Source organism: Bos javanicus, chromosome 19 (assembly GCF_032452875.1).
Source record: "Bos javanicus breed banteng chromosome 19, ARS-OSU_banteng_1.0, whole genome shotgun sequence".
Lineage (NCBI taxonomy): Eukaryota > Metazoa > Chordata > Mammalia > Artiodactyla > Bovidae > Bos > Bos javanicus.
In genome coordinates, this window is record NC_083886.1 from 47,575,793 (window position 1) to 47,595,404 (window position 19,612).

The window sequence follows — 19,612 nt, forward strand, 5'->3', positions numbered from 1 at the left end:
ACTGCTCCAGTGACCTCCAGAATAAAGGGGGGGGGGGGGAACCGAAGAGGAGGAAAGAGGGCAATTTAAAGTGGCGCCATCATGTCACCCCTTCTCCCCTGAGGCAATCAATAAGCAATAGTTAAGTAACGTGTTTCTCCAAAAAACCACACTGGGATCCCGACAACGGAAAACAATAGAATTTTTAAGTAAAACATGCGGGTAGGGCTGGTTATCCTATGGAAAACAATCAAATTATTTGCTGAGAATCAAAAGACCGTCAGCCGGAAAACAGGCCCCCCAAACTCACTTAAAAGCAAATAACTGTCTCTTCCTCTTTAGTTAAAAAAAAAAAAAAACACGTCCGCCTGAAGGAGTCTAGATCGGAAAACGTAAGTGACCTCAATTTACAGGCAACAAAAACAATAAATAAATGAAACAAACAACCATTTCACTAAACAATCAGAGTTGTGATACACACCGTGAAACGCGCAAGATGTGTGTTTCGAGCAGAGAAAGGCCTTTTGCAGTCAAGAGAAGTTCAAGGCGAGAGCGAGAGTTTGTTTGGGTTTTTTGGTTTGTTTTTTTTTTTTAACCGGAATAAATCGTGTTCTTAAGGCCGCATTTTTAAATAGAACGCCAAAGGAAAAGCTGGCGAACGAGGCGGCAGCTGGTGGGGAAGGGCCCCCGCACACCCCCGCCCTTGGGGCGACTCCCAGCCCCGGACCCGCAGCGGGGAAGCCCGGAGAGGCCATTTAAAGTTCCGGGGATTTTTCCTGCCCTGCCCTGCCTTTCCAGTTACAACTAACAAAGAGAGGGAGAAATGGGAGCCACAGGGAGAGCGAGGAGAAGGAGAAAGGGCAGCGGGAGGAGGAGGAGGAGAGGAGCAGCAGCACCAGCACCTACCACGTGATGGAAGAGCGTTGCCCGGGCGGATTCAGCCCCACAAAATGGGCGCAGTTTGCAAACAGCCCCCGGCCTGGGCGCCGAGGGCCGGCAGCGGGCGGGGGCGCGCGGCGGCGGCTCCGGCCCGGGCCCGCCGCTCTCCTCCCCCCCGGCGCCCGGAGCCGCCCTGACTTTCCGGGCGGGGGGGCAAGGCGGAGGGGGAGGGGAAGGCGGCGGCGGGGAGCGGCCGCTTTTTCTTCTCTTTCGGGCCCTTTCTCCGGCCTTCCTCGGCTCCGGCGGGGCCTGGGCACGGCCGGGGACCACAGCCCGGCCGGGAGGACTGGCGGGCGGGGGCAAAGGGTGAAGCCGCCCCCCCGCCCCGCACAAACAAGCGCCGCCGTCTGCAGCCCGAGCCCGCACCCCGGCCGCCGCCCCCGGACGCCTCTTCCCGGCCGGGGAGCGCGCTCCGGCCGCCCCCCGCACCGCCGCGGCGAGACGAGTCGGCTTCGCTACGGTGCTCGGTTCTCCCGCCGGCTCGGCGAGCGGTGGCGGCGGTGGCGGCGGCACTGGGAAAATGGCGGCCGAGCTTCTTTTCCCTCCCCCCCTTTAATCTGAAGCGGAGGGAGAATGGAGCGAGCGAGCGGGCGAGCGCCGGGGACACGGGGAGGAGGGACAGCAGCGCCTCCGCCGGCTGCGGCTGCGGCGGCGAAGGCCCGCTCCGCCCCGGCGCGCCGCCAGGGGGCGCCCGCCACGCCGCCCCCGCGAGCCGCCAGGAGGCGCGGCCGCCGCCGCCTCAGTCATGGCTCCCCGCCGCGGCCGCTGTTTCTGCGCCTCCAGCTGCGGAGGCCGCGGCGCCGGGACCCCGCCGCTCCCAGACATGCGGCTGCGGCACGCGGCACTGCGGCAGGCGAGAGCGGGCCTTCGCTCTGGCCGGGATGAGGCTAACCTGAGGCACTGACGCCGTCACATTCCCTCCGCGCTGGGGCTGGCGGGGCCGCGCGCCGGCTGAGGGGCAAGGAAGGCTGACGCGACAGAGCAAGAGGACGTGAGCCAAGAACTGTTTGTACTGGGTAGTAAATAGGCTTATGTCTTGGGCACCACACTATTCCAGGGCTAAACGTGCGCTAAGTCGGGTGGGGAGCTCCCTGACTGGTGAAGCGCTTCCCGCCGCCCTTTGTCCTAGCAGCCTGCCTCCCTACACTGCAGCACGCCTGGGCACTAGCCCCGGCGCCGCGATCCGCAGCCGGCGGGGTTAAAAAAAAAAAAAAGCGCACGTTCTCATTGCGCAGGCGCGAGCCGGAGCCCGCGCCGGACCAGCCCGGGAAGGGCCAGCCCGGAGCGAGAAGGGGAAGTGATGGCCCACCAGCGCCGGGCCCGCTGGGAACTGTAGTTTTCGCTAAGAAGCACGCGTCTGGTTTTGGGTGTCACGGCTTGGCAGATCTGCCAAAGCAGGCAAATGGCATTACACAATGAGTATTTATGCTTCCTGTCTCCACCAAAAGGAAGTTCAGTGCTATGCTAAAAGTTTAACAAAGAACTCCATAGAGAAACCCAAATCTCAGAACAAAAAGCAAACTTCCACTTGGTTTAAAGTGGTGGCACTTTATAATTTCTCATGACCAGTTTGTCAGTACGGTATTTTAGTCCTTTTCCAAAACAGGGCCTTAAAATAACGGAACTTTTTCTAGATTAAAAAAATGTAGCAATACAATGCAAAGTGTCTCATTTACACAAACTATAAGCCACTACCCTTTAAAGAAAAAGTTGCCAAAAGATGAATCCAGTACTTAGAGACTTAAAGGAACTCTGGTATTCATCAAAATATTACTTTAAATGACAGAACAACAACAACAAAAATGTTTCCAACAATTAAATCGTCAAATGCAGCAGATGAGAAAGGTGTGCTCTGCTACCAAAAAGGAAGATGAGAAATGCTCAGTACTGTTTTGTGGCTTACCAGAACCAATATCCGGTGGTATGTCACTTCTGTTAGTCAAAAAACAGCATGATAGTTTATCCTCCCACAAAGTTACACTCCAACACCAGCTCCTACAGCATCTACACCTAAATTTCCGTGAGTTCCCATTTGTACCCTTAAAACCACACTCTTAATCATAGTCATGGTTCTTACATACCAAAAGACAGTTGCAGGGTCAAATTACACAAAGAATTTTTTTTTAATGTATACATTATCTGTATATACCTCCGAAAGAGATCCTAGTCTTTTTAATTTACAATCCCGGGAGGTGGAGAGGTGGGTTAATTTTTAAAACAATGTATACACACATATCTCTGCATACAAAGTAATTCCACAAAATACAGCAAAAGGTGTTAAACACAATTCTAAAACCAATAGATGGCGAACTAGAGCCCTAATCTGAGGATTCTCAAATCTAAATGAGCAGAATGAAAAATACCAAATAAGGCATAGCCCTCTGCAGTGTATACTTAAATATTATTTTCAAAGATACCCACCAGAATATCATTTTACTGTTGCTTCGATTCTAAAAACTCTAGTATCAGATTTAATTAGGCCTCCAAATAACCAAGCTTATAAAATACATTCTTTTCGATGATTAACAAAAAAGTGGAAATGCTAATTTTTAAACATGCATTTTGGGTAAAAATAAATTCCCACTTTCCCCTTCTCTCATTGCTTAGCCCAAGAATAAGCCTGTTTAAGTGTTTATGGCACTTAAGTCAGTTTGTTTTACATTTTCTCAAATCAGATGTCTTTCTACTCAGACACCAATTTTTACAAATAGGGAAATTCAAAGGTGAGCCACTACAGACAGAATAATCTTAGATAAACATATATTTTTTAAAATTTCCCCCAAAACACAGTGGATGTTAATTAAGACTGATTAAACATACACACATATACTACTCATTTTTCAAATCACTCTTGAAATACTCATTGTGGTTGGCTCTCCTCCAATATCCACTCTATCTCAGTGAAATTAGTTTTAACCCATTCTCTTTACCAGAGATTGGTTGGCAATGAGCAAGAAATGTAATCCTGGCCAATGGGACATGAGTGGAAGCCCACTGGAATACAGGATTGTGAGAAAAGCTGCTTCCATCCTAAAATGAGAGGAGGAAGAAACAGCCCCTCTTCAGGTAATGCTGAACATGACACTTCAAACCACTCCAGTCACTTTACATCAACTCTGAAGATGCCACCAACATCAAAGAGCGCAGAATGGAGAGTTGGCTAGAACCGTGGTTCTTGGGGACAGCATTAAATGATTATATTGCACAATCCTGACATTTGCAAGACTACTGGACTTCCAGCTACATGAGACCAATGTAACAACAAACATATTACACCAATTTGCACTAGGTTGCCTATACCTCAAGTCAAAAACATAATTATAACTTTCTCATATTTTAGAGTATTTGTATTATAATGCTTTATTTATATTTTTACATAACTTCCCTCTTATATACAACTCCTTACCCATCCATTCTTTATCTATGTGTTATTTCTGCCGTGTAAAAAAGGACCATCCCTCCTCACCACCAATCCTTGTTCATTCCTCTCCTTCAATCCACCTCTAACTTATCTTCCCTTCAAGAAAACAGTAATAAAGGAATTCCCAGACTTCCCTGGTGGTCCGGTGGTTAAGAATCCACCTGCCAATACAGGGGACACAGGTTCAATCCCTGCTTTGCGGAAATTCCATATGTCATCAAGCAACTAAGCCCATGCACCACAACTACTGAAGCCCAAGTGCCCCAGAGCCTGCGCACCACAAAAACAGAAGCCACCGCAACAAGAAGCCCCTGCGCCACACTGAAGAGTATCTCCCACGCGCCACAATTGGAGAAAGCCCACGCAAAGCAACCAAGACCCGGCACAGCCAAAATTAAAATCAATCGTTTTAAAATTCAGTATTTCAAATGGCAAACTAATCTCAAAGGACAAGGGGTTATTTTGTTTTGTACTTAAAAAGAAAAAAAAGCAATTATTAAAATAACTCAGGAGAAAGTCCTAAAGCCTAAACCATCTAGTTTCAAAAGAACAGGGAACCCCCAACACCATTTCTGTTATTTGCCATTGCATCCCAGAAACTTAGTCCAGATATCAAAGAAATGAACATATCAAACTATTTAAAATATTAAAATTATATCATGAAAGAAACATCTTTAAACTGAAATTAGTGCATGCTCTCATGTTAATATTCAGCAAGCTAAATATTAAGTAGAAAGCCAAGATAAACTGAACCAAAACTGGGAAATTTAAAGAATTTTGGATATCAAAAGGAATTTGGAAGGCCATCTAGTTCAACCTCCAGATTTTATTATCAGAAAGCCAAGAAAAAATAGCAAGGAGACTGCCCAAAGCCAAAGCTGGAACACAGACTGGAATCCGTGCGTCAGTCTCCAATTCTCACTTTCCCCACCACATCACCTGCATTCCAGAATTATAGCTTCCCACCGGAAACATGCTACTCACCAACTGGCGAATAAGAAGTGCAAACATGATGCAGGTAAGCCTGAACAATACTACCAGTTCAGTTTGACAAGTATCAAGATTTGGCCAAAGGTAAGTAAGAGAAAATCCTCACATTAATTACAATGACTATAGACCTCAAAGATTGTTTTCATTAAATGAAGGTCTCAGCTAATCCAGAATATCATATACTCTTATGTACTCAGCCCAATAGCAACAAATTTGCAGTAAGATTAAGCAACTTAAGGCATTTGAAAAACCTGTCAGTGACAAAGTATTATAAGAACACATGCTATTCCTTACTTTCAATCCCATCTAAAAACAAGATAATTTTCTTCCTCATACTAAAGATGTAGACTCTGGAATTTACACAAAGATATTATCTTACCATCTCACCACAGAAGTGATCCAATAACTCATTGAGAACAAATACTAATCATAGGCAGCCTCATGATTTAACCATGAGTAATGAGAACAGTGGCTTCCCTGGTGGCTCAGACAGTAAAGAGTCTGCCTTAGTGTGGGAGATGCACGTTTGATCCCTGGGTCGATGCAGGGAACATCCCTTGGAGAAGGAAATGGCAATCCACTCCAGTATTCTTGCCTGGAAAATTCCATGGATGGAGGAGCCCACCAGGCTACAGTCCATGGAGTTGGGAACATTCCATGGAATGAGAATAGTAACTAAAGTCACAGGTTAACCCTGAACACACTCCTAAATCAGGAAATAATTTATTGGGGGATATTGAGGAAGACAGTACTAAAATGCAAATGTATGCAACTGTATCACTTAAAGAAACAAGTCATGTTCTCCCAAGGCCATCAGCTATGTTAAGACTTAACAAAAGATGGATGGTTTTCTCCTCTGCAGTACCAGATTTCAAAGTGGCTACACAAACACCAATTTCTAATACATACAGTCTAACCAGAACTTTACAAGAATATTTTAATAAAGTTTCTCAAGGAGTTAAATTAAACAAGTAAAACAAATTACTGATTAAATTAACTGATTAGTTAGGTAAATTATACTTAATTCTAATTATTTGAACTTCATCAGAGAACATTCTTAAATTCTCAAAGAATTAACCGAAGAAGTTTGTTGACCAAACATAACATAATATATATTTTAATACACTAATTTTGCACATAAGCCAACATCAAATGTAGCAATTTGCCTAGAATCTAACACATTGTATCACATAATAAATGTCAGAATGTGCCCCAAAGTTACCAAGAGATTGCCTGGCTTCTTTTCCAAATGATTCATAAAGGTAAACATGCAGAACTTCAAGGCAGCTGTGAGCAGCCAAGTTGTGGAGGGCCTGATTACAAAGTCAGAAGGAGAAAAAAAATATTCAAAGAGAAGAGGGGGCAACATGTGTACAAGGCAAAAGACATTAAAAAAAAAAAAAAAGTTTTTTTAAGTGAGTTGCTGAGTCTAAAGTTAGATGCAACTTCTGGAGTCCTGCTCTGCTGGCACAGCAAACCTAGGGATTACAGAAACAGCACACCACACCTGTTCCCTCCAGCAGAGAGGCACACCATTCTTGGAAAGAAGCATCACTTTTTAATTCACTGATCCTGGATGCCTGAACTGGGTTCTCAGGGGCAGTGCGGAGCCTACAGCTATGGACTAGGAAGTAACTGAAGCCACTCAATAGGCAGGAGACATATTGCTGGAGTGGTGATTTAATCAAAGACTGTTGTAAAATCAGACATACTCTTGTTAAAATAAACACAATTGTATTTATAGAGTGAAATTCTCATTTTTTCAAGACAGAGAATGAGTCCTTCAGAGAGATGCCCTTTTTGTGACAAGCTGCTCTGGACAACCCCAGACCTTGAGAGTATTTTAGAAGCACTGCTTTAGATCATTTATAGATAAATATGAATACCTAAATACAGTCCCCTTATACAGATGATGAAACCTGAAAACATCTAATGTAAAAACTGTTGTGGGTACAAAATTATAAATGAGACCATAAACTACTGAGAAAACATGACAGGAATTCAGGAAATGCTAAAGTCCCGGTTTTATCTCTCTCACTCATTTACTAAGAAATCATACATAATTTTCTTAACAGCAAACTTTTTCATTTCTGAATCAGACAAAAAGAACATAATCAGTATTTTCAGCCATACTCCAAATTAATTCTCACAATCAAATTTAGACACATTTATCTAACAAAATTTGTCTCAAATGATCTAGCTCTAACTTGAACCAGTAGAACAAAAGAAATAAAATAATGAACCTATATCTTTTGTGGTATAAAGAAGAAGAAAATCCGGGACTTCCCTGGTGGCACGGTGGATAAGACTTCGTGCCCCAGTGCAGGAGGCCTGGGCTCCAGCCCTGGTCATGGCACTAGATGCCACATGTCTCGACTAAAGATCAGTGACCTGGCTCACTGCACCAAAACCCAGTGCAGCCAAAGAAATACATTTTTTTTTTTAAAGAAGAAAAAAAATCCTTCTGTGTAGAGGAGGGAAAACTCACACGCCCTAGAATCTCCATGGCAACAATATCCAAATGTAATCTTGCTGGTAACATTTAGGCTAGGGCATTCAATTTTTATAACATGACAACAGTAACAGTTGTATTCCTGCCCTGAATAACTTTCTTTGATTTTCAATAAAACTAGATATCCCCTTAAAGTCTTATTACTAATTACCATTCATTCATAAACATTTACTGAGTGTCTACTGGATGCTAAACACTGTAATACCTCTGGAAAAAAATACTAAGTCACCATCATAAGCTATGTGCTGGCAAAAAAAAAACCCCTTCTATTCATTGATATTTTAAATAGTTAATAATTCAAAGCAAAGAAGCAGTAAGAGATCAACAAAATTTTAGTGCTTTATGCTTTCCATTCAACTCTCTTCTGGCCCTTTTGGGAAGCTTGTATAGACTCCTCCAGGAATGCTAAAATTAGGTGTTCTTTATGGCATAACTAGAATGAGGTAACAAAACAAGTACTCCAAAACAAAACTAAGAGAAGAGGTTAAGGGAACCAAGTAGGAGACAAAGATTTAAAGTGACAGACTTACAATCTCTATCCCAAATGTCTCAAGACAGGGAAAAAGGTCAAGAAAAATGAAAATTTGTGATCTAGTCCAATTACAGTTAATTGTCCATCTCCCTTTCATTCTCAAATGTTTGGTACTGCCCTATGGGAAGGCTTCTACGTTTCTTGTAATTGCCACAAATTCAATAACTCATCATTTCTTAAACATTAGTCAGTATTATTATCTTCATTTAGTAATGAGGGAATTAGAATTTACTGTTGCTAAATGAATGTCCAAAATGAAGCCAAAACTGGACTTGTCTGATGGTCCAGTGGTTAAAAATTCACCTGCCAATGCAGAAGACACAAGTTTGATCCCTGGTCCAGGAAGATTCCACATGCTGTGAAGCAACTAAGCCCATGAGCCACACTACTGAAGCCCTTGCTTCCCAGCACTCATGTTCCACAAGAGAAGCCACTCTCAATGAGAAGCCAGAGCATAGCACCTAGAGAGTTGTTAAGACTAGAGAAAGTCCTCTCACAGCAACAAAGACCCAAGTGAAAGTTAAAGTCGCTCAGTCGTGTTCAACTCTTTGTGACCCCATGGCCTATATATTCCATGGAATTTTCCAGACCAGAATACTGGAGTGGGTAGCCTTTCCCTTCTCCAGGGGATCATTCCAACCCAGGGATCAAATCCAGGTCTCCCACACTACAGGAGGATTCTTTACCAGCTGAACCACAAGGGAAGCCCAAGAATACTGGAATGGGTAGCCTAACCCTTCCCCAGGGGATCTTCCTGACCCAGGAATCGAACCGGGGTCTCCTGCATTGCAAGTGGATTCTTTACCAATTAAGCTACCAGGGACGCTCCAACAGAGGCCCAGCACAGTCAAAATTTTTAAAATAAAATTTTTTTAATTAAGGCAAAATTATTTCAAGATAAAGTCAAAACACACCTCAACTAGTTTAATATGGCAGTTATTACCCTGACACCAAAACCAGACAGAGAGATCATAAAAAAAAAAACAAAAAAAACTACAGACCAATATTGTTTATGGACATAGATGTAAAACTCCTCAACAAAACACTAGCAAATGAATCCAGCAACATATAAAAAGTACTGCACACCTTTGCTGCTGCTGCTGCTGCTGCTGCTGCTGCTGCTGCTACTAAGTCGATTCAGTCGTGTCCGACTCTGTGCGACCCCATAGACGGCAGCCCACCAGGCCCCCCATCCCTGGGATTCTCCAGGCAAGAACACTGGAGTGGGTTGCCATTTCCTTCTCCAATGCATGAAAGGGAAAAGTCAAAGTGAAGTTGCTTAGTCGTGTCCGACTCCTAGTGACCCCATGGACTGCAGCCCACCAGGAGCCTCCATCCATGGAATTTTCCAGGCAAGAGTACTGGAGTGGGGTGCCTTTGCTAAGTGTGATTAATTCTAGGAATTCAAGATTGGTTTACTTATCTGAAAGTCAATTAATATACTACAATATCCAACACTCTTTCATGATAAAAATACACAGGAATTGAAGGAAACTTTCTTAACCTGATAAAGTTATCTATGAAAAACCCACAGCCAACATCATATTTAATGGAGAAAGACTGAATATTTTCTCCCTAAAGTCAGGAACAAAACAAGGAATATCTGTTCTCACCACTTCTATTCAATATTGTACTAGAAATTCTAGCCAGGGCAATTAGGCAAGAAAAAGAAATTAGAAACGTTCAGGTTTCAAAGAAAGAAGTAAAATATTTCTATGTGTATATGACATAATCTTGTTTTAAAAAAACCCCACAAATAAACTATTAGAGCTAAAAAACATATCCATCAATGCTACAGAATTCAAGATCACTATACAAATAAATATCAATTGTATTTTGATACAATAGCAACAAACAATCTGAAATGAAATTAAGAAAACTCCATATACAATAGCATCAAAAAATATTTAGAAATAAATTTAACAGAAAAAGTATAAAACTTAAAATCTGAAAACTATAAAAATTGTCTCAAGAAGTTAAGGAAGTACTAATTAAATGGAAAGACATCCCATGTTCAGGGACCAGAAGATGTACCCTTGTTAAGATGGAAGTACTCCCTAAATTGATCTACAAATGCAATTCAATTCCAGAATATCTAAAACAATCTTGAAAAAGAAGAATAAAGTTGAAGGACTCACACTTCCTGATTTCAAAACCTAATTCAAAGCTATAGAAATCAAATCAGTGTGGTACCGGCATAAGAACAGACATATAAATTAAGGGAATATAAACCAGAAATAAACCCTCACACTTATAGTCAACTGAGTTTTGACATAGGTGACAGAACAATTCAGTGAGAGACAGGGGAGGTAGAAGTTGAGGTTGGATAGTCTTCTTAACAAAAGGTCCTGGGCAACTGGATATTCACATGCAGAAGCTGGATCCTTATTTCACACAATACACAAAAATTAACTCAAAATGAATCACAGACTTAATGTAAGAGTTAAAACCATAAAATTCCTAGGGAAAAAAAAAAGAGTGAATTTTCATTATTTTGAGTTACACAATGATTTTTAGACATGGCACCAAAAGCACAAATTACAATAAAAAATAGATGGACTGAACTTCCTCAAAACTGTAAAATTTTGTGCATTAAAGGATCCCATCAAGAAAGTGGAAACAACCCATAAATTAAAGAAAATATTTGAAATTCATTTGTGACAAGGAACTTGTATCCAGAATATATAAAGAACTCCTAGAATTCAACAATAAAAGACAATCCAGTTTAAAAATGGCAAAGACTATAATAGAAACAGACATTTCTCCAAAGATACACAAATGGCTAATAAGCATATGAAAAGACCTTATCATCATTTGCTATCAAAACCACGATGAGATACCACTTCACACCCACTAGCATGACTATAATCAAAATTATAGAACCCTCACACACTGCTGGTGGAAATGTAAAACGGTATAGCTGCTTCGGAAAATAGTTTGGCTCCTCAAAAAGTTAGAGTGAGTGAGTGAGTGAAGTCGCTCAGTCGTGTCCAACTCTTTGCGACCCTGTGGACTGTAGCCCCCCAGGCTCCTCCGTCCATGGGATTCTCCAGGCAAGAATACTGGAGTGGGTTGCCATTTCCTTAAAGTTACCATATAACCTAGCAATTCTACTCCTAGGTATATTTCCAAGAGAACTGAAAAGAAGTGTCTAAACAAAAACTTGTACAAGAGGACCTCCTTGGTGGTCCAGTGGTCAAGAATCCACTTGCCAGTTCAGGAGATGCGGGTTCAATCCCTGGTCTAGGAAGATCGCACATGCTGTGGAGCAATTAAGCTGGTTGCTCCACATGCCACAGGGCAACCAGGTTCTGTGTGCGACAACTGTTGAGCCTGCTCGCCACAACTACTGAAGCCTGCACACTCTAGAGCCCACAAGCCCAAACCACTGAAGCGCGCAAGCCCTAGGGCCAGTGCTCCGCAAAAAGAGAAGCCATCACAATGAGAAGCCCACGTACTACCACTGCAGAATGCCCCTGCTCACTGCAACTAGAGAGCAGCCCCAGAGACACAGCAACAAAGCAACAGGGCGCACATGGCAACAAAGACCACCGCAGTGAAAATAAACAAAAATTTTTAAACTTGTACAAGAATGGCTACAGCAGCATTATTAATAATAGCCTATTATTAAGATGTAGACAATTGAAACGTCTATCACCTAATCACTGGATAAGCAAAATGGGGTATTATCCATATAATGGAATATTATTCAGCCATAAAAGGAATGAAGCGCTGATAGATAACACAAACGAACCTTGAAAACCTGCTAAGTGAAAGACACTAGTCACAAAAGAGCCCATACTGTTTGATTCCATTTGTATGATATGTCCAGATAGGCAAATCATAGAGGCAGAAAGCAGATTAGTGGCTGCCAGGGGCTAATGGACAAAAGGAAACAGAGACTACTGAGAGGCACAGGGTTTCTTTTAGGGGTGTTCTAAAATTAGTTTGTGGTGATGGATGCACAACTCTGTGAGCACACTAAAAAAATTACACATTTTTAAACAGGTACATTTTATGATATGTGAAATGAATAATCAGTAAAGCTCTTAAAAAAAAAAAAAAGATTAAGCCAAAATAATTTCTAAACAGTTCTGATGTGCACACACACACACAAATTATATATATATACACACATATGTTAAACTACTTGTAAAAACATCAGGAGAAGATGACAAGCCATAATTTTGCCATTTATTTCCCCTTGAGAGATTACCTCAGAGGACTAATATGCCTTCATGTTAGATCTGCAGCCTTATTGCCAACAGTATATATAAGCAAAAGTTAGGTTCTCAACAAATTCAAGTTATTCTAAAATATTCTATGTAAGAGTGAAATGAGGAAGATACAACAGGTCATAGATAAAAATCAGTCATCTATAGGAATGATACAAACTAGGACATCAGTACGTCAATGAAGAGTTTAAGAATACAAAATCCTATTCCTGGAAGGGTTATCTTCAGGGAGATAGGATTGGAATGTACTATTATTTCAAAAGCTTAAACAAAAGTAGCAGTATTATACTCTGCTCAAAGAATACTATAACAGATGGTTGGCAAGGCTTCTGTAAAAGGGTAGTTCAAAGAGAAAAATCTTGGCATTGTCATCCCCAGTTCTACCCAGAGTATAAAGTAAAACACCCTGGTCCACAAATACAGGATCTGAGAGGAAGAGTATGTGCTGAACAGGAAAAAAGATGCTGATCAGGCTACGCATTCCAAGCCAGATTGACCATTTTATTTTTGCCCCTATAGATCAATTTTTTTGTTTGTATATGGTCCAATATATTACAGATGTGATTAGAGGAGTCTATCCCCTCGCAATCAACAGACTTGTATAATTAATGCTAGACTGGGATTCAACTTCTAGTTCTAACACCACGTAGCTATGTAACTTTGGACAAGTGACTTCCCTGCTCTCAGTTGCCTCCTGTAGAAAACAAGAGAGGGGCTTCTCTGGTGGCTCAATGGTTAAGAATCCACTGCCAATGCAGGAGATGTGGGTGTGATCCCTGATCCAGGAAGATCCCACATGCTGTGGAGCAACTAAGCCTGTGTGCCACAACTACTGAGCCTGTGCTCTAGAGCCTGGAGCATGACCACTGAGTCCACATGCCCCAACTACTAAAGCCTGTGCACTCTGGAGCCTGTCCTCCCCAACAAAAGAGGCCACGGCAATGAGAGGACTAAGCACCGCAACCAGAGCAGCCCGTGCTCTCCGCAACTAGAGAAAACCCACGCACAGCAACAAAGACCAAGTGCAGCCAAAAATAAATAAATGCATAAAGCAAATGTTTAACACAAAGCATAGAGATGGACTGTAAAAATACTTGACTGTAAGAAAGCAAAGCAGTCAGATGCTCAACCAAAATGTTTAAATCCTTAAGTAGCATGGGGGGGAAAAGGGGAGGGAGGTGGGGAGAGAGGAAGAGAATAACTCTGCTCAAAACAGACAACAAAAAAATGAGGAAAAGGAACAAAATATCATAAACTGTAGCTGATCAGGAGCACTAAGGCCTATGTAGGCAAAATTAAAATCTTGCAAGAAAATGCAAAGCCACAGAGTGGTGGTTTAAATATATAAAAAGCCAGATGCTGAATAAAGACTGATGGAGCACTTGATAAATGGTATAAACAGTGACAACAGCAAGACAGCTGACAGACCTAACTGTAATTAGTTTCAATACCTACTGAGGAAGAGATGAGGAAGAAATCTATTTCTAAATTACTCTTTAAAGCCCAAAAATCACTGAGAATGAATCAAATTCATCACTAAACGAACAAGATGTTTCCAAACTAATATATCAGATGTTAGGTAGTCATGGAACCCCAAAGTATTCTCTGCTTTTTAGAAGTATTCTCTGAGGACTTCCCTGGAGGTCTAACAATTAAGACTGCCTTGCAGGACTTCCCTAGTGGTACAGTGAATTAGAATCCGCTTGTCAGTGCAGGGGACATGGGTTTGATCCCTGGTCCGGGAAGATTCCACATGCCTGGGAGCAACTAAGCCCATACACCACATCTGTGGAGCCTGAGTACTGCAACTACTGAAGCCCAAGCACTCTAGAGCCTGTGTTCTGCAACAAGAGAAGCCACCGCAAGGAGAAGCTGCAACAAAGAGCAGCCCCTACCTGCCACAACTAGAGAAAGCCCACATGCACAACAGAAAACCAGCACAACCAAAAATAAATTAAAAAAAAAAAAAAGAATCCACCTTGCAATGCAGGGGATGTGGGTTCAATCCCTGGTTGGGGAACTAAGATCCCACACGCTATGGGGCAACTAAGCCTGCACGCCTCGACAACTGAGCCCGAGCTCCACAGTTAGAAAAGCCAAATAAATAAAGTATGTATAGATACACAGATATAGATAGATATAACTCCCATCTACTCAAGAGAAGGGCTCTTGCTGTAAGCTTCAATTCAGTCAAACTGGCAAATCTCTACTAGAGGATGAGATCAGAAGACATATCAGCATAAATAACCTTCTGAGGAAAAGACAAACATGGCTTCTGAAAGATGAAATCACACCACACCAGTCAATCCAAATTCTCTGAGGAGAAAGTACAGAATATAATTTATTTAGGCTTTTACAAGTCTTGGTAAGATTCTAAATAAAAAGCTGTTTTTAAAAAGCCTGAGTGACCACACAGTCGAGAATATTTACCATAGAAGGGGCATGATTTATGAGACAGACACACCACCTACTGCGCTAAGGAGGCACGTCTAGATTGAGTGAGACACAGAAATTACGGGTGGACCGATGCTGAGGCACTTCCCTATATGAAGTGCAAGCACTGATCTTAGGTAATGTTTTCAAAAGCCTACAGTTAACATTTTCATAAATTATATGAAAGACACACAGAGAATTTCCCATTTTGCAGATGGAGTGATGAGCTTCCTGATAGTGAAATACTACAATAAAATGGAAAAATGAAGGAACTGAGAGGTGGAAAGGATTTGTGTTACCAAATGAGAAACATTTGCAAACACAAAGATTTATTTTTAGTTGAGAGAATACTCTGCAAGCATGAAAGCTGTCTAAATATCTATCTGCAGGGCTTCCTAGCAGAAGAGAAACTAGAGGTGCTCCAGGCAGTTCCTGTGTAGACAAAATTAGGCCCAGAGTGGAAACTGCAGAGGGACACATTTCAGCTAACATAATGACAAGCTTTCTAAGCTCCAGACCAGAACTAACTGAAAGGGTGATTCTTACTCTGAATTACCTCTAAGAGCCCTCTGAGATACAAGTGGCTAAAATACTACAGGCAGGAAAATGGCAGCTATTAACAGTGCAGCATGAAAAAGTGAAAAGTAAAGCCTTTACAGGAAAAAAAATCTAAGTGGTACCTAAAGAAGGCATGGCTTCCAGTCAAAAAGGAAATCTTTGAATAAATTACACAATGTTGCCTAAAGACAATGGGATTTCTGCATGCAAAGAGGGGTGGGACTGCAAATTCTACAGGCAACAAGGAAAAGACTGTGACTAGAACATATTTTCCTATCCTAATAAATCATAATTAAGCTATATCTGAAATGCAATTCTGATTGGTTACCATAAATCTAGAAAAACAAAGCAATGCTGACAAAGATCCAGAGAAGTGTACGTAAATGGAATGACTAAGAGACTGAAAGAAATGTCACTGCAGATTACATTTTAAGATCAATCATCTTCAGCTGAAAAACATGAAATGAAATCCAAGGGGCACTATGATCAAAAATCAGAAAGTGTACCAATATTAAATACTAATTTATTTACCAAATCTTGGTACCATATATTAGGCTTTTAAACTTGAAAGGTAGATTTTTTTTCCCACAAAAGATGAAAAGAAAATTATGGAATGCTTTATCACCAAGTGGTATTTAGGGATAAGAATACTCAAGAAGATATAAGTTCAGATATATTAAGTCCCTTCTGAGGTCCTACCGGATAGAAATGACATGTGAGGCCTTAAATTTCTGAGGTTAACATTTTCTTTTTATTTTAAACATTTCATTATGATGTTTCAAATGTACACAAAAATAGAGTAGTTTAATAAACCCCATATACCCATCACCCAATGAGGTTAACATCTTCTAAGATAACTGCCTCACCTCAAAACATCCCCTGGTGCCAACTAAGACATGACAACTGGCTGACAGCCCCTAAGAGACTCAGTAAGGCTTGCTGGTATAGTTCTTTTATTCTTTTACCTATATGTGTACAGCTGACCCTTGAACACCACCAGGTTTGAACTGGTCCACTTACACTTGGATTTTTCCCAATCAATACTTACTACACAATGCTCAGCTGAATCCCTGGATGTAGAGCTGCAGATATAGAGGATCTACTCTAAAATTATACATGTATTTTCTATTGCACGGAGGTCAGCACCCCTAACTCTGCATGGTTCCATGTGTGTAATATATACATATACATTATCTTTTATATATTTAGAATCCGCCTTATATATCTCTATATACTGAATTTTTCATTTATCATATGCTCAACGTTCTTACCTGGAAAATCCCATGGACAGAGGAGTTTGGCAGGCTACAGTCCATGGGGGTTACAAAAGAGTCGGACATGACTGGGCAACTGAGCACATACTCAATACACACAACATTCTAAGATACTGAAAGTTCTTTTAAAATATTGTTTAATGGCTGTATAACAACTCACCCTTAAATATGCCATAATTTACCCATTAATCTCACTGCTCATTCAAGTTTATCTCCTATTCTTACTTGTATAAATAATGCTACAATGAATATCTTTGTTCACAAATTTTTCTATCTTTATTTTTCCCCTCTTAAGAGAAACTCCTAGAAGTAGAATTAGTGAATTAAAGGACAGTTTAAGGCTTTTTGATATGTATTGGCAAAATATCTCCCAGAAAACTTAGGCCCAATGCACTTCGATTAGCAGTTTTAGAGACTACCGCCTTACTATTTGATAGGTTAAAAAAAAGTAGTATATTATTTTAATCTGAATTCCCTTGATTATGCATCAGAATAAAAATGTTTCTTACATGCTTCTTGGTCATTTGTATTTCTTCTTTGTGAACTCTAATCATGATCTTTGTCAGAAAGGCTTTTTTACTTTCTTTGGGCCTTAATGAAACTGAAAACCAGCTTAGATGGAGCCACATATCAGTGACTTCAGCTCCCTCTCCTGGCCAAAAAATTACTACCATGATCCGGTTATTGTTATTCAGTCGCCCAGTCATGTTCAACTGCGACCCCATGGATTGCAGCATACCATGATCCGGACCTAGATTTAAATACATGTGTGTATGTGCTCAGTCGCTAAGTCATGTCCAACTTTTCTTCGACTGCAAGGACTGTAATCCACCAGGTTCCTCTGTCTATTAAAAGCTTGCCATTTCCTAGGTTGTTGCTACAAACACAATTTATACACGGTAATAAAAGATAAAACATTATGTGTCTAAACCCATACTTAACAGAGATGTGATGGAAAAAGAGAAAGGGAACATCTGACCACTTATATTTAATAATTAACGTCACCAAAAATGTTTAAATTATAATCAGGTCATTGCCAAGTTACTTACTGGATGGAACATTACAAGCCTAAAACTCATTTCTCTATACTTTATTTTCTTTTTAATGGCTGCACTGCGTGGGCACTTAAGGGATCTTCATTCCCTGACCAGGGATTGAACCTGGGGCCATAGCAGTGAAACCATCAAGTCCTAACCCTAGACTGCCAAAGAAGTCCCTGTAACTTTATTCTAATAATGTAAAACATTCCAGTTGCCAGATGACACCGGGCTGTCAGCACACTGATTATCTTCCCTTTTTTAAAAGCAAAAATAAGAAAACAAAAACATCTACGTGCCCTTCATCATTTAATGAAGGATTAAAAAACAAAACAAAACAAACAAAAAAAAAAAACACCCTCTTTGTAATCCTTATTCCAAAGCTACAAAACTGCTCACACTAAACAGATTGGGTCCTACAGTTCCAAAGGGTAAGGCCAGGATTCACGAATGGATGTAGCTAACTCAGCTTCTCCACTGATAACCTCCAAGATGCAATTCACAGGTTGGGCAGTACAGTGCTCAGACGATTCATTCATTCAACGCACATCTACTAAGTGCCATCACTTTGCCAGCAGTGATGATGACAGACAGGACACAGCCCCTACTCTCAGAGAGCTGGAAAACTGGCTGTCTGGGGAAGGCAAAGCCTGGGTACCATCTATGTCAGTTACTGCTGTTACTATACCTCCCTGTTATTAAAGAATTGGGAAGAGTATGTTTCTAGAACAGGGTAGCACTTTAAAGGGTGGTCATTTTAAACAGTGGTGGCTGTTTGTGTGAAGATTCAGAGGCAAAAGAACAAGGTGTCCAGAAGGAATTGCAAGCAGTTGAGTGCTATTGAGTGCAGAGCTCAGGAAGGAGTAGAGGAGACGACCTGCCAAGGGCCTGGGTGCTTGGTTTGAAGTCCACCTCGAAAGCCAAGTAAGCAATGGGGAGGAGACATACGGTCCTGTAAGGAGACCATTTAGCTCTGGAGAAAATCCATTCGCAAACCATAGGTATATGGATGTGAGACTCATACAGTGTGAGACATAAACTTTCCTAAGCTTCCCTCAGGAACTACATAGGCTAAGAGGAGAGAAGGCCAAGACAAGGCAAACACTGACTGAAAGAGACAAATGTCTGCACAGAAACTGAGAAAGAACAGCCAGAGGCAACAGCGATGACAGAAAGAGCCAGCACGCAGACCACGTGTACCTCACTGTGTGTCAGGCACTCACCTACATGCTTTTCATGTATTAATTCATTTCCTCTTCACGACAGTCCTGGAAGGTTAAGTGCCATCATTTGTATTATTTTCCCATTTTTCAGATGAGGCAGCTGAGGCACGGAGAGAGGCACAAAGTACGTGCAGAGCTGAAATCTGTCTGAATCTAAAGGACTCACTCCAGAGACCATGTTCTGTATCACGGCTCTACAATGCCTTTCAGAAATGACAAGAAGAAGCAGGAGGACCACCACCACCACAGCCAGGGAGAACAATGGTCCATGGTGTCAAAAACCACAAGGAGGCCTTGGAAAATCAGGACAGAAAGGGATGCCTCCGTAAGGGCAGGTACAGTGGAGCACACCGGAAGAAGCTAAACAAATACTTCCCTGGCAAAGGGACCAGCAACTGCAGTTTAAGAGTTCTGTGTTTGTAAAAAGTCAGAGACTTGAGTGTGTTTAGAAGCTGATGGACAAGAGCCAACAGGGAATG

The 19,612-nt window shown here is 41.5% G+C and overlaps 1 protein-coding gene across 5 annotated transcripts in view; it reads right to left on the reverse strand.

Moving 5' to 3' along the window:
- KANSL1 (KAT8 regulatory NSL complex subunit 1) overlaps positions 1 to 19,612 on the reverse strand; it is a 174,057-nt gene that overhangs the window by 146,314 nt on the left and 8,131 nt on the right. The window contains exon 1 of one of the 5 annotated variants that reach the window (XM_061392206.1): positions 886 to 1,058. The exons of the other annotated variants lie outside the window; for them this stretch is intronic. The gene's annotated coding sequence lies outside the window, so the exon portion shown is untranslated. Of the gene's footprint in view, positions 1 to 885; positions 1,059 to 19,612 lie in introns of those variants that run through there. 5 annotated transcript variants of the gene reach the window in all.